We start from the raw sequence: 16,723 nt of genomic DNA on the forward strand, positions 1-16,723 counted from the left end.
AAATAAAGTTGCACACACATCTAAAGTTCAAATATTACTCATCTGGTAAAAATAACAGCTCTAATTGGAAGTTAGTTAAAATCAATAGGTTTAAGACTGAAAACAACTATGTAAAGAGAAATTAAACCCCATGACAGTCTGACCAACTTCTAATTGGGATTCTGTGGTTGAACAGCTTCACAGCTTACATTGTGAAGAAGTTGATCAGTATAGATCAATCTTTGTGTTGGGCTTCTCACTCACATCATTGTAACTGGAATGTACAATGGCCGGAAAGGGGAGGGGCTATAGGAGGACAGGGAGAGACAGTTTCTGAATGTATTTAAATACAAAAATTCTTTCTTCTGTTCATGCCCAGTGAAAAACAGAAACAATGGAAGTCAGAAAAACTCCTATCTGTATCAACATAGGCAGGTCCTTCCCCTTTCTGCAGACCCAAAGAACACATTCACAGAATTCCCAGGGCTGGGACTGTCCATTCAGCTAGAGACAACGTGGACACTCTTTTGGATAAAAAGATTTTTCACTCACCATGAAGAGAACTGTAGGTCATGTTACAGTGAGAATGAGGCAATAGAGTGGTTTGGGCAATACAACATGTGTTTTCTATTTGTTTCATCTCAGGGATTTGTGAGATATCTTTGCATAAAATATACAAATCACTGTGTAAGACACAGATATTTAAGATTTTCTTTATTAGTTCATTTTAAGAGAATATATTTAAAATGCTGTTACCAATAGTGATATAAAGATTTCAGCTTTAAGACAGCTGTTCTGAGATGGAACTGGAAGCAATGCAGCCTTTCACTTGCATGGAAATATCATAAACGATTCTTTTCTTAAGCAAGAAGCCACTAATGTGAAAAAGACAAAGTATTAAATGTTGTTTAAAGTTGCATAAGTTCCTTATCCAAGGAATTCTGTGGGGTTCCATGGTGTCACACCCCACAGGTTTCCCGGAAGTTTTCAGGCCAGTACCATCCATTTAAAAGTTACCAAGCCTAGGAAAAAAGAAGTTGTTCACAGCAGTACTTACTGAGGTGCTGGCCGGCGTGTTCCTGGATCATGAAAATGCTCAGCTGTAGTGCTGGTTTCCTTCCACCCCCGGCAGGCTAATGGAAAGTTAAGCAATAACGTCAGGAGGAGCAAAGCTTCACTAGCACAGAAATATTTGAAAGCCAAGTGTAAGACGGGCCCTAAGACAGACACAGCCTGCTCACCTGGGACTGAAGATGAGGATGCGTCCCAGCCCAACAGCCCACTGAGCAGTGGACAAGTATTTCAAGCTTTTTAAGAATGTGTGTATAAAGTTTTGGCATTGTTTGCATGATGATGTATACTTCTAAGAGCCAGGAACATAACCATAAATCCTTTGTCTCATTTTCAATAACAGCCTTTCAAACTCTTCACTCAGGATGAAAAAATAAATAAATAAATAATACAAATACGTCATCTCCAGCCCAAATATGGAGAGAAGCCTGCTGGAGAAATTTGCACTCTGTTGTTATATTTGGAGAGTACTTTTGCATGAGATGGCAGCGGGACCTGGAAAATAATTGCCCGGTCCTGGTTCGCTGATATTTGATCATTTTCTGCTTGGAAAGACGAGCAAAAAAATGCTCCCTCCCGACATTCAATTAAGAGAGCCATTTGGTGTCAAAGAGCTGAGGGAATTTAGTGGGACCAGTTATTGCTTCTTTATGCATAATTCGGAATTTGCTGCTCTAATGAGCCTTTCTCTATTTCCTTAGTGATTGTCACTCATCTTGGTGAAAATGACTTGGCCTGACAAATCCTGTTAAGCCTCAGAAATTAAATGAGATCTGAAAATGCTTGAGTACACATCCATAGTTTCACATACTGTTCTGATCAGCACTGTTAGTTAAGCAAACTTGGAGGAAAGCCAATAAACCTAGAGCTATCAAACAGGATCGCCAGAAGCAATTAACTGGGGCTGAGAATAACTGGTGCTCCCCACTCCTTAGGATCAAGCCCAAAAGAGAGAGAATAGAAACAATTAGCAAAGATCTGAGATAATTACTTGGATCCATCCAGGTCTGTTCTGCGTGGAATATACAGTTTCCCCCACAGTGCAAGAAGCTGCATGAAGAAGCCAAGTTACCCTCCAGCGGTACAGGCAGCAACAAACAGGCTGCTTAGGTTCCTCAGCTCTACCCTACCAAATACTTTTCAACAGAGGCTGGCAGCAGAATTGCTGTCCCATCCTCCACTAACCAGCTGCAAGAAAAGAAAAAAAAGTAGTATTTCAAAAAAAAAAAAAAAAAAAAAAAAAAAAGGGACTGCATGGACTGTGGGATTGTCCTGTCCGTGACAAAATAAGGCCAGAAAAGTTGGAGTTGGGGGGACATCTGGACAAGCCTTTGGATCCCAGACCTTCTTTCAGACCCTCCCCCCCCCACCCAAATGAAACTATGCTTCCACATATTTAAATCAAAAGATCTCTTACTAGTATACAAAAAGTTGTAAAGGCATCCAAGGACTTACCTAGAGGGGAAAAAAAAAAAAAAAAAAAGTTATTTTTTGAGTGATTTTAGGGGATTTTGTATTCCATACTAAAGAGTTCATACTGAACTGTACATTTACAGAAACATAATATATAATTGTTTGAATAATGACTGCATTTTTCCACATCATTCCTACAAGAAAAGAAAAAGAGAACACATGACGAGGCTGCTTCTTCAGCTGCTGACAGTAGCAATCAGATGATCTTACACTGTTCATTCATTGCTCAAGTACCAGTTGCACAACACTAAGCACAGCCTTAACATTAAGTTTTGCTTGTGGATGGCCCACTGTCTGACTTGTATGAGCATATGTCCTTCCCCAGAACTTGATTTCAGCCCGAGGTAAGCTTTCAGACAACAGAGGACCAGTTTTATGAGGCTCACAAGAGCAGCGCTATGTGACCACGTCTGACAACAGCCAGATTGTATCAGGCAAACTAAAAAAGGCACACAAAGTTAACAAAATTCCCTTTTGTCTGCGCAAACGCAAACTTAGACAAACAGAAATGGAAATATTTCCAAACCAGCCTTGCTCCCTTCCTCTCCAAAACACAACTCCCCAGGAACAATATGGTTTAACATCAGCAATCCTGTTTGTTACCAGAATGACCCACTTCACACATACAACACACTTACTTTGACAGCATATGCTATACATTCAGTGCACTTCTATATATTTGTGTATTTCCTACATGATTTATTTTACACAAGATCTCTGGATCCAGCCACATTTTCAAGCCACAGCGACCTGTTCAGCAAACACCTTGGTGACCTAACAGACACCACGCAACTCGGGCAGGTACCTGCAGAATCCTTCCTGCGGCCATGCATATTATAAAAAAAAGGATTAAAAGGCTCACAAGGGTTGTGAATGTGGCTGCTGACAGGAGACACAGATGTTGCAGCAGCAAGGCAATGGCTTTCAAGGAGCCAGTATCTCAGCTGGTTTCTCGAGGAGGAGGAAGTCAAGGTGCGAATGCAGACGGCATTTTCCCAGCTGCTGTGCGTGCACTCAGCAACTGCACAGCTCAGAGCACTGCAGGAAGCTGAACTCCTGAGCGCAGCCACCAGCAAGGTCCCTAGCACAGCGTGACTGGCACAGACGCTGGTGCGATGGGTGCCCACCCTAGCTGCCGCCTGCCATGCTGCTGCCCACCTCCCCAGCACCTTCTTGGTGCTATGTGCTTTTGTGCTTCATCCTGCACAGTGCCCATCACACGTGCGTAAGGTCCAAAACACATGTGTTGGCCTGAACCCACACACTGGGCCATGCCAGATGCAGGGCATCCCCCAGACAAAATGACCAGCACACAGCAGCAGAGGGGGGCATCTGACAAAGTCCGGCAACAGCCTGTTCGTTCCTTGCACTTTTAGCAATAAATTGAATTAAAGAAGCCAAAGCAAACTTTCAGGAGTCGCCTTTCACCATTCCTGTTCTGTGAAAGCAATGTGTCTCCTGGAACACGGGAGCCTCGCTCTTCCCTGCGGCTGATGTGCTGAACATGATGTGAAGCCACCCTTCCAGCCTCAGCTTAAGGGCCACGTTTCTGACACCACTGTAGCAGCAAGAGAAGTGCAAGAGCAGCAGCGCGGGCGGCAGGAGAGGAAGTCTCGAGCAGATCCACCCTTCCTTCCTGGCCAGGTCCCAACACCAGGCAGGGGCAGCGCCCGGCCAGCCGAAATGGGAGTCCTGCAGCTGCGTGCAGCATCTGTCGAATAACACCAGTATTTCACAAAATCCCTGAAAAGCTACCTTCGCTGTATGTCAAAGCATGAGAGAACACATTGTAGGAAGAAAAATAATTTTTTTTTTTTAATCACATTTTGTAATTCTGAACTTTACAATCACCTTAAGGAAATTAAAAAGGCCTTAATTTATACAAACCTTGCTTGGGCCCATGAAGTCCATTATTTATTTTATTTATTTGCAGAGAACAACCAACCTCTGAAACCACAAAACTGCTGTCTGAATGTTGCAGCATACCGAAAGCTGGAAATAGTAAAGCTGACATGGCAAATGCTGGATGTTAGGACAACATCTGGTCCCTGTGAAACAGGGGGAGGTTTCCCTGAAAAGAACCCTGATCCACACTTTCAACTTCATAAACTTTTAACTAGTTATTCCATTACAAAGATGGGCAATGAGGCAGCACAAAGCCCCTGCACAGCACTATCTCTAACAAGTAAAAAAAACCTCCTTCAACACAGTTGACAGCAACCACGATTTTTTTTTCTTCAGAATTATTATTGCTTTTTTAAAGCAAAATAAAACAATAACAACAAACAAAAACAAAGCCCAAAACAAGCCACCGAACCAACTCCCCCAGAACAGCAAGCCAGAAGCAGTTTCCCCACGCCCTGGCTGAGCACCCTTTGTGCGTTTCCCTCGAAGCCCCGCTCAGACAGGACTTATTCTCCCTGGCCTGTGCTTGCAGCTACTTCTGCTCAGCCCCGCTAAGCAGAGCAGGATTTGCACAAAGTGGCCAGGAAGCATTTGTTCTTTCTGCCAGTAACCAAAGCCCCCCCAGTCGTGCTGTACAGCAGAGCACGCAGCTCGGCCACCAGGCTGAGCTGGATCATTAAATACAGCTTGGTGTTCTTTAACCCAGCGGGGCTGTTGGCAGAAAAGGAAACAAGAGGCTCTGCACACGCTGCAGAATGCCAGGGTTTTCATCCCAACTCTTTAAAACTTCTCGCTGCTGTACAATGGTATCATTTAAGATCTATTTTTATTCAAATCCCTGATGAGCCTGATGCAGGTCTATAAAGACTGATTCGGCGTTCTGTAGCACAGCAGGAGTATTGCAGGCAAGAGAAGGCAGGCTGTGAGGGTATATGTTTCTTGGCAGCTTTCTCCACTGCTATTAGTATTTACAGGCAGGCTGGGAAGCTGTACCATCTTCCTCTAACAGCTTTTTCCAGGCTGATTCACTATCCAGTCCAGAAAGCAAACCCCTGCGAGCTGCCACATTCAGATGTGCTCCGTGTTCACACACCTGCCAGGCACTCAGGCAGGCACAGACAGAGCACCAGCAATGCCACCTCAGGATCTGGGGTGGTTGGTGACAGGAAGGGAAGGGAAGCCAGCTTTTTGTCTCCACTTACCCTGGTCCAGCCTAACCAGCAGCTGGGATGGTTCAAAGCACACCACGAGTCAGTAAAGTGCAAGCAGCAAGGCCGTGCTGCCAGCTCTCCCTGGCCCTGCAGCGTCCCACTGATGCCACGATGTCCTCCTGGGACTAAGGAGGAATCACAGAATCACTGAACGTCGGCTGCTGATGGAAGCAAGCCTCCCTCCCCTGCACCAGCACTGGCAGCCCGGCAGAGGAAGAGCACAAGGAGCATGCTGCTACACCTCACATGCCATTTTAATGGGAAGGTATTCCTACAGCCATGAAGATGAAACCATGGGAAACATCTACGGAAACTACTCTGCTAGAAAGCAGAAGGCCTTCCAGCAACAGGAAACTCGAGGACGGCAGATGATTTCTCTGTCCCTACCCAAGGCAGATGTCTTCCATTGCCAGATGAACTGCTCACAGGACTGCAGGAATTATTTTTAGTTCTGTCGCAACCAAAGTCTACTCACGTCTTCTTTCTTATTAGAAGGAATAAAAATACACTGCTTCAATTCCACATCCTAGAGTTTCCCATGTCTTTTGAGCCTCATAGCAGGTGTCAGTCATAGCTGTATCTGCACAGATGCAAGCAGCACAGGTCTCCTTGTTACATCCTCCAACTCCCCGTCTATGCTACACCTGCCCCAGCAGAAAGGCATCGCAGCACCACCCACATGGTCATTGCATGTAGAAGGTACAGCAGGTATTTCAGTTGTAGGGACTGTATTTAGAAGAGCTGCCCTTGCCCATCTGATTCTAGACTTTAGTTTAGACTTTAAAAAAAATAATAAATAAATAAAATAAAATAAAATAAATAAAAGCATGGAAGAGAAGGCTCTTGATGACAAAAATATTTACCTTGTAATATTTTGATCACTTGAGATTTGGAAGATGTGAAACAAATTAATGTGAGTGTTTGGGAACAAACTGAAGTGGTAATGCATCTCTTTGTAGGCAGGGAGTAGCATTCCCAGGAACTGTCTTTGCCTCATCTCTCCTGTATGCAGACTTTTCAAGTAATGTGATAGAGGTGCAGCTCTACAGAGCAAATTTAACGAGCGAAGTATTTAGCCAGCTTCAACAGACCAGAAACCAGTCTCTGCCTTAAGAGTCAGAGCCCAGCTGCAAGCCAACATTTGCCTATGTACAAAATGGCTCAGCTCAGCTCAGCATACAACCTGCAGTTTGAGGTGGTTCTGCCTACAATAAGTTCAGCAACCAAAAACAAACACGATGAAACAAACAGCAAAGAAAACTTTTAGAAATACAGCACTTCTCCTAAACATCCAAATGAAAAACCTGGTGAGACCAAAAAATGCCTTTTTTTTTTTTTTTTTATTAATGGATTAGTTACCATATTCTGGATCACCTAGCATTGTGCAATAGGAGCATATGAATTAAATTTCTGCTGCATAGCACTCTAAATAGAGAGAATGTGTATATATATAGTTATGCATATGAAGCAGCAATTTCTGGTTTATTATGCAGAGCTCCTAGATGACTGCCAAGTCACCAGAAATATAGTATATATTATATGGGTGCAATCTGAACAAAGAATCTATAAACATTCACATTATGCAAACCTTATTCGTCCATGCAGTATGTCTTCTAAAAAATCAAACTCCTTCCTGTTTTCTATCAAAGGAAGACTGTCACCAGCAGAAATAATAAATCATATTGCTGCCTCATGCAGAGGAAACCACGATGTGACTGAAATGGCACCAGAGTAGGCTGGTTTTATCCTACCAGTTCTTGAGTTACTTCCAAAGTCAAGTCATGGCTGATTAAAAAATACAATATTGTAAGTGGATTTTAACAGTTCATCTCAAAACCAGGAAAAGAACGAGTTTGATAATATGCAATAAGCATGATTTTAATTTTTTATTTTAATTTGTTTGACAGAGGAAAAAGTGATTATAATGTCAAACATTCAGACACCATTGAGATATATTTCTAAAAATCAAATACATAAAAAGGAAAACTATTCTCGTGGAAATAAATCTTCTTGTGGAGATAAGACCCAAATATTCACACAACCAGTTCTGAATGATGGCATCTGACAGGTGACATCAAGCTAGAATTTTGGATTGTCGTTTAGTGAAAAAGAAGGAAAAAACAACACGTTATGGAAACTACAAAAGCCATTAAAACCTTTGCTAATACTGAATTCATGGCAAAGGACTCAGATTTCCTAAAATAATCACAACGTTGTGTTGAAAGAAACTTTCTGCTTCTCTACTGACAGTTAAACCAAGAAATAAAATAAAATAAAAATAAAAATCAAACTACATGGAAGTAAAAGGAGTTCCGACCTAAGCTTGCTCAGAAAAAAAAAAAAAAAAAAGGTTCATTGGACAAAAAAATTAGAGAAATATTTTGATTTTTGTTGTAGCAGTTTCAGATTGAAATTTAGATCAGTTTTGAAATTGAAAATATGATGTCTTAAAGCAAAATATTTTTAGCACTTCCTAGATGAAACTTGGTTTTGAAAATACAAAACGAAGCACACTTTTGATCACTTACCCAGCATCCTCCCAACCCCATGCAAAAAAACTGGGTATATTCAGTTCAGGTTGAGGAACAGCTTCAGTCCCTTTTCACTGCTGTATTCAAAAGAGAAGTTAAAAGAAGAACCTCCCTTGTACCACAGCTTCGATGGTTACTGCAAAACCTGGTCCTTTAGAGCCAGATTTGCAAAGCACATCCCAGCTATTGCCACACACACGCTGCCTGTCAGCTGCGCAGGTTTTTGGTGTTTAATGGAACATGAACCCCAGCAGGTGAATCAGGGATCTCCCTCCCCAGCACTCTGTGCCAGCCATGAGAGGGGCTGAATTCATCACCACCATTCGAAATGCTGTATGAAAAGGTATTACAGCATTTACAGTTGGCCGAAGTGTCAGTGACAATATTACTGACAGAAAAGTAGATTGTTTAGCTCTCTGAAACACCCATAATATGTCCTAATTGGATGCCCTCACCCGCACACATCCTCTCTCACCTAGCACACGGCCCCCACCCCACACTTACATTTACACAAGCAATCACCGTTCTCTGGTGAATTCATTTCCTTCCTACACCCTTTTTTTCACTCTATTACAGTTAGCTCTAAGCAGTTTATCACCTTTCTAATTAGGGGGAAATCCTCAAAATGCAGCCCCTGGATCACAACCAACAGGCGCCCCAAGGAAGAGGCTGAGGATCAGTCGGACGTGAGCGGCGTGCTGCCTCCCCTGGGAGAGGTCAGCGGCTTCAGCCACTTTGCGTGGCTGCTGTGAACACCAGGGTGTTCAGAGGTAACCAGAGCCTTCAGGCACCCAAACTGCACTTACCCCATCCAGGGAGAGGAGGCCTGAGCTGTGTAAAAACAGTGCCTGAGCTCTGCCACCCTCCCAACACCTCTGTAATTTCCTCTGCTCTGCAAGGAGACAAGGATTTCTTCATTTTATTTTATTTTGGTGATGAGAACTGCCAGACAGACTCCTCAGTAATGAGGACTGTCTCCTTTTTGCCATCTCTGTGCTCTAGACCAAACCTCTTTCCCTCCCTCCTGCACTTTCCTGTTGTTCTCCTCCAGAAGCAGCACGTTATTCCTGCCAGCTTCCCCCTGCCCAAGCACAGAGCATCCAGGGTGAACTACAGTTAAAAAATTCCCTCTATTAATTTATCAGCTAGCTGTAATCACTAATATTTTGACTATTTATCTACACTATGCAAGGATAAGTCAGCCTTTCCCTTGCTTTTTCATTTTTTAAGGAAAGCAAACCCTTTTTCAATATTCCCTAGAATCCTTCATCTCGCTAACTGTAAATAATGCAGGGTGGCAGGAAAAAATCCCTCCTGCCCAGTAATGAAATCATCTGCAGCCCTAAGCAGCCAGCAGAGGAATAGGACAGTGCTTACAAGCTGGGCTGGACAGAGCAGCAACAGCACAGAGATCACAGCACGACCTGGGGAGAGAGCACTGAGGGGAGAGGCCGGGGCTGAGGCCAAAAAGGGGCATGGGTGGCTTGGAGTGCTATCGGCACTGGTGCCATGAAGCACAGAGACTCCGTTTTCACCAACCTTCTCTCATCCCTTATTTGCATTTTCCGATGCCGCCTGGCTGATACAATATGGAAACGGTTTGACCAAGTGATGTATCTGCAGGTTTCTATGGTGATCAGCACATAAATTGCCTGCCCAGCCACGTGTGAAAGGAACCATCATTTCCAGAAACTGCAAACGCCGTGTGGAGAGAAAACGGCCCCTGAAGGAGGCTGTCAGAGCGTGGAGCCTCACGGCGCAAAGCCCAGCACCACCTGGGCGAGCAGACATTGGTGTGGAAATGTGAGAAAGGTACAGCTGGCAGGAACTCAGAGTAGTAAGTAAAAGGCATACAAGGATTCATACTATGAGATTTGATGTGGAAACTTTTAAAGGACTTAAAAATGATGCTTCTGTGAGATTATTATCATCATTAAGAAAAGGAAACATGGGACAGAAAAGGATATTTAGAGATCTGAAGCCAGTGAAACGTGGCCTGGAGACACAGTGACATTCCTGTACTGAAGCTTGTGCTTTCTTTAACTTCATGAAATATATGGGGCTAAGATTCTGCCAATTTCTTTAATTAGACAAATACCCTAAAAATAAAGAGAACAGTTGGAGTGGAACAGAAAGGGCTGGTTTATGCTGGTTTCTTAATTTCCTTTAATTTTTGTCCTGGCGTTACTCCCAGAACAAGTATGTTTGACAAAAGTAAATTATGGTCAAATACACATGATTAAAGTAAACACAAGAATATACCATAAATAGGAACTTCCTTCAAGGTTTGAATCATCTATGTGGGGAGTCCCTCCACTGGTTCCCCATCAGTCAATCAACTGATGAACTCCAGTTCCATCCAAAACCAAATTACGATCTAGGGACGAGCATCTTGTTTGTAGCACTCCAAGTCAGCATCCAAATACTGCACAGAAAGTTTTCATGATCTACCCAAAAACCTTGAAAAATGGTTTTACGAGCAGATGGAGAGAGACTCCATGCATCATTTTCCTATTGAAAAAGCTTGTTTCAGTTCAGAAAACAAAATTTCCCCTGAACGAGGTCAATTTTCCTGTCACCAGCAGAACGAGCAGGGCAGCCCCACAGCAGGCGGATGCTGCAGCCCCAAGATCCAGCAGGACACAGAGGAGGACAGGCAAGCTGGCAGGTAATGCTGCTGCTCTGTGGGGAACATCTGGATTTTGATCAGACATGGAAAGCAAACACTTTGAAACAAGCATATTCAATGTAGTAAGTAATGATTTCAGATTAATATATATACATATATTTACTAATTTGTTGACACACCAGTGGAGCAATACACCCACTATTTCTGTTTAGATGGCATGAAATATAAAAATACTGTATCTGAAATTTCACAGTGAAATTCCAGAAAATTCCTGAGCACAAAATATTCTCCTCTCCGTTATGTGAAAACTAAGTGTAAAGAAAAAAATAATAATTGAGATTTCATACCACGCTGTTTTTGATGTAACGTCCATTTCCATTTCTAACCTTCCCCTGCCTACCCTTCCCATACTCGATGCCCTGACTTGCCCCGAGGCAGGGCACTGCGTTACCCCCGTGAGCACTGCGGACAGGCCAGGCTGCACCAGCTGAGCTAAAAGGCCACGTCTGTCGAGAGCAGACAGGGAAGGAATGAATTGGCATTTCTATAACAACCCCCACAAACAAACAAACAAGTCAGAAAAACTACTTCATACATACACCTATCAATGAACACCCATGTAGGCAGCTGTTATTATGAAGTCCTACTTAAAGAAAATAAAGCTAGATTTTTTTCCTTAAAATAAAATACTACTGAAGTATTAAGCATGTAATAGTTGATCTCAGATATCAGCTACGCTCATAATAATAGGGCAAACAACAAATGGTAAGAATGAATGAAATTAATGTACTTTGTAACCAACTGATTGTATAAGCTATGCAGAAGGCATTTTACTGCATGTTCACCATCCTCATAAACGATGGTACAAAGCCTCGTCTTTATAAAAATGTTAGTCCCTCACAGGTTTTTGTGATGCTGAAAACATCACGAATCCTGACTGCAACATCCTTTAAGCAGAAGTGTTAACTGACTCCAGCTATTTAGGATATTCCCAAAAGGAAAGTGTGGATAATAAAAACGAGCACTGGCAACAAGACAGCCCTTGTTAACCAATACAGAATAAATCACTGGCCAGCACTTCTCAACTGCAAAAGCATCACCTACATTCTTCTGGAACATCTTCCCTGCGCCCAGCGCTATCATCTGCCCACAGCCAAAGCTTTTTTGGAAGGGGTTTGCTACCAGGAGGAGTTCACACACCCAGTGTAGTGCCTGCTAGGAATCCAATCTAGAATTTGTCAATTCAAATGCAACTCATACGAGACAGTGTTTAAATTTAAGAAGTTTTTAAAAGTGTATGCTTATTCTCAGTTTTCCACTAACAGGCTCTGAAACACCAGCCATTTTCTGTTTTATCCTGTTATGAAGAAACATAAATGCCAACTCCTAAAACATATTAGGAAATTAGTATGGCTGAGAAAAAGGGTATAATAACCACAATGATTTTCTTTTACGAAGCAAATTGCCCTGGTTTCCAAGCGTGAATTAAGCAGCTGCAAACCTTCGGAAAGCAGCTGCTCCACGTGCACTCCTGCTCTGCACAGCCTGCGCGAGCTGGCACAGGTGCTCCACCAGGACACGTGGCTGCAGCTCAGGCCAGGAGCCCAAAGCTTGACCCTGCTTTCTGAGGTGTCTCCAGATACCATTTAGTCATCTCAGGCTACACGATGCCCATTCCCATCCACAGGCTTTGTCTCTTTGAGCACTGTGTAATCCAAGTGCACAGGTTAGAGGAATGAGAGATTCTGGCTCTGTAGGTGCTCCCCACATCACAAGCTTGCCAGGTCTGCCTGGGAGCTTGGATGTGCTCTCCTCTAAGGCTTTAGCAGAGAATTATTGACACACACAAGATATCCCTGTCTGGAAATCTGTTCCTACAAAAAAACACATATGGAGCCATAGCACTGTTCCTGCTCAACATCCATCCCAGTACACAACCTACGGAAGGCTGGAGCTCTTGGGAAACACCACCCGTCAGCCACCATTAAAAGCCTCGCTGTGCTCACCAGGGGATGTGTTACCAACACCAAAAAATGGCACAAACGTGCATTAAAATAAATAATATTATTAATAATACATAAAAATCACAACGTGCAGCTACTCAAGATGCCTGAGCAGTAAGTAGTGAGAATCAGTAGCCTGTAAACAATAATTGTAAACGTTTTCTTTAGCATTACGTTCCAGGGTCAATAAATACCAACCTTTCACCAGACAGAAAAAAGGCCATGGCGTACTGACTGCTTTTCAGCAGAATGAGCTATTTTATTTTTAGAATGCTTCAACTTCAAACATTAATCAGAGTTTATTGCTTAAAATTAGAGGCTGGAGGTACTATTGCTGTTGCACAGAGCTTGAAGAACACACATAACGTGCCATGCCCAGACTGACTGAACTTCAGTTAATTGGCTAGATTACTTTTTTAAATCACAGCCGTGTTTGTCATGTGGCACCTGCTCTATGCCCAGTGAAATCACCATCAGCTGGAACAACCCGTGACTGGAAACTTAAGTGATGGGTTTGTAACCTCTGTGCAGCCCTCCCGAGCTCGTCTCTCAGTGCTGCCATGCAGAGATGTTCCCTTGGGCACCCACGGGGCCCAGCAGCGCAGCCATCCATCCTGCACCAACCCCGCTTCCTGCCCACAGCTTCCTCAGGTGTGGACACGAGAACATTTACTTCCTTCTTAAGCACCCAGATACAAGCTCAACCACTCTTCTTTAAACTGGGGAGGAAGCAGAAGTAGGTGGGTGTGGAAGGGAGGTGAAGGAGAGCAAGCTGAGGGCACAACTGTGGCGTGCTGAGGTTTTTGAGTTCCACAGCTCCGAAGGGTGCAGACACGACCATCTGCCACTACCTTCAGGAGCAGGGGAGCAAGCACAGCACCACTGACACAGCTTCAGCCCTGGTACATCTCTGAGAAAGCCACTCTGCCCTGAAGGCTTCATGTGATGGAGAGTCCTCCCTGCGCACACACAGACTGCTTAAATGTTTACCTACCTGCACCACTTAAGAAGAAAAACTCCTGCTGTATTTCCACACCATGCCAGCAATCAGCCATTCTTCCCCAGCCACCCACATGGTCAGTCAGGGTTTATTTCAGCTTTGCTAGAAACCCATCGTCAGGGAAGGGCAGCACCGCTAACTGCCATGGCTTCATGGGCAGCAGAACACAGGACGGGCACACTGCGTTCCAGGGAGAGCTCACATAAATCAAAATATGGTAACACCACATTTTGAATGCAACTTTTTATGTTAATTTTTTTCACAAGACGGTGAAGCACAGAGATACATATAGCCTATTTTGCATTGGTAATTGAAATAAATTACCATACTCCTCCCCAAGTCCTGCAACCACTATTTTTCAGATTGAAATTTTCTTGGGTGTTTTAAACATTTTTTTCCTTTTCCTTAAGGATAATTATTGGACTTAAAAATTAACACCTACCCTTGAAAGAAGTTGTAGCCTCTACTGAGTATTTACCTTCTTACCTGTTACAAGTTTTTCAACATGCTACTGGATCAACTTCCAGTTAATTTCTTGAGCAGTGTGAGGAGCCATCACAAAAGTCCTTTAGAAATGTGGTCAGTCTTTCAAAAGATATAGACCCAATAGACCCAATCTGAAGTGAACTAAAATAGTAACAGTTGCAAATAGATTAATTCCTGAGCACACTCAAATTGTATATTTTACATCAAACCTTTGGATTTCAGGAAAATAGTTCCAGCTTTTTTCACGAGTGGGGCAATCCGAAGGAACTAATGCTTCTCTTTTCATAGTTCCTGCAGCATGATATAGTACTTACGCCAAAGCAACACAGAAGTCTTGCCTCCAGAAGTACAGAACTGCAACATTTTTTATTTTAGAATATGTGTGTTTTCATATATGTAGACAATGTGCCTCTGCAGTGACCCCCAGACTCAGAGAGTTCATCTGTTTCTGAATGCAGAAGAGGCAGAAGGGTAGGAGGAAAAGGCAAGTTTGGGGCACCTTTGTTCTCTCTCCAATTCTGACATACTTCAGGGACTTATGTAGCTCCTGGCATCAGCCATTAAAGGAGAAAAAAAAAAAAAGCAATGTCTTCCTCTGACACTGCTCTTTGGATAGGGCAGAGAGCAGCTGCAGGGCTTAGCGCACGGCCCCGGCCTGGCAGTGAGCAGCAGGTGCTCACCGTAGCTGCTTAAAACACTTAATTTTTTTTTTTCCCTCTTAATTACATTTTCAGCAAAAGAAACTTTTACTGCTATAGCTACCATAGGCTATCAGCTATGGACTCTGAAACAAACCTTTGTGCCCGTGGAGCCTGTCTCAAAATCCTTTGAGCAGCATACAGTAAAGCGTTCTTCCTTCATTTTCACAAGAAAATGCTGTTAAACACATACTAAAAAGATGATGGATTTGGTAGTTGGTAGCATTTAGAACTGGTGTCTTGAGGTTGTGCAATGAACCACCAGGGTCTAGGAGAGATCTTACCCTGTAAGTGTCCCAGCCTCCTGGTCAGCCAGTGTGCAGGGCCCGTGCTCTCCTGCACGTTAGGTCGCATTAGTTAATGCTGCAAGGATAAAAGGTTGCCTAACGGGTGTGAATAAGGAGGATGAACAAACCTTACTGATACTAGAATACAACATACTATAAATCCCAATGGAAAGGGGAAGAAAGAACTGTACAAAGTAAAAATTTTATATCCACCTATTGCCATTTCAAGATGGCATTAACTATTTATACTAACCCAGCATGACTTCAAGATCAGAAATACCCACTAAGAGGAGAAAAGAAAAACACCCTACATTTTAGACATTTGGAAAAATAAATAAAGGCACAGGCAAAGGCATTTCATTAAGCCTTCTTCCTTATGTACCAGGTAGCTGCCAGACCGCAGAGCAGCCTGAGATCTGCCAGTGTTGCCTCGCTAGCATTGAGCACCATGAGCTCACGGCACCCCGCACGAGGCTTTCACTTCCTTCTGCCTTCCGAAGAGTAAAGAGAGGCAGTAAAGCAGCTGTCTTTGAAGGAGACATCCAGGAACAGCAAGCCAAAACCAGAAATGCAGTCTCTTAGCAGGCTGGGGGCAGGCAGAAGGCAGCAGAGGCGCGTCCCCCACAACCATCCTGGCCTCCTCCCGCTGCCTCCTCAGTCCAGCCCCAGGAGCCAGCCCCAGGCTGGGGCAGCCGAAGGGCCCCTGCTGTCCTCACAGGGGAGCACGCTCCTCAGGGGCAAAGCGCCACCTCCACATCCCGGAGATCATTCTGTCATCTGCTCAATTTTGCATGTTGAAAATACTCACCAGCATGGGTGGGGCCCCAAAGCCCATTTAGTGACCGATGGACTTTGTAAGCAATTAAAAAACTTTTTAAAGGGGTTACTGCTTAGAGAACAGTATTTTTTTTTTTTCAAATACATGTCAATGTTTTACAATATCTTTCTTAAACCAACCACACAATTTAGAATAAACTGGACTTCAAAAACCCTGCAGAATTAGTTAGGATTTTCTTTTAAATGCAATTGCTGCTTTTAAGGTCAAAAGGTCACAATATTAGGTACACAGGAAATAATTAAAATACCAACTGGAGTTAAATTCTGCTCTCAGTTGCTCAAATAAGCCTCTGGTTTCAAAAGGGTTACAGAAGAACAGTAAATTGAGCATATATACACTTGTAGAATCAGAGAATAAGTCAGTCCAGTTCAGATCCATAGCACTAGATCAACACAAATATAACTTCACAACTAAAGTCATACTGAAAATTCTACCGTAGGCAATTAGGACACCTAATGCACTTGTTGGGCGTTTGTTTACATCCTGGAATAATACAGTTTATGTCTTCACATCAGCATGCACTAATGTGCTTGCCAAATGAACTCCAGTTACCCGTCAATTAATTTCTGTTAGCTAAGTGCTGAAAAACCCCGAGTGACTGATATAGGAAGT

The sequence above is a fragment of the Aythya fuligula genome, chromosome 9, assembly GCF_009819795.1.
Source record: "Aythya fuligula isolate bAytFul2 chromosome 9, bAytFul2.pri, whole genome shotgun sequence".
Classification (NCBI taxonomy): domain Eukaryota; kingdom Metazoa; phylum Chordata; class Aves; order Anseriformes; family Anatidae; genus Aythya; species Aythya fuligula.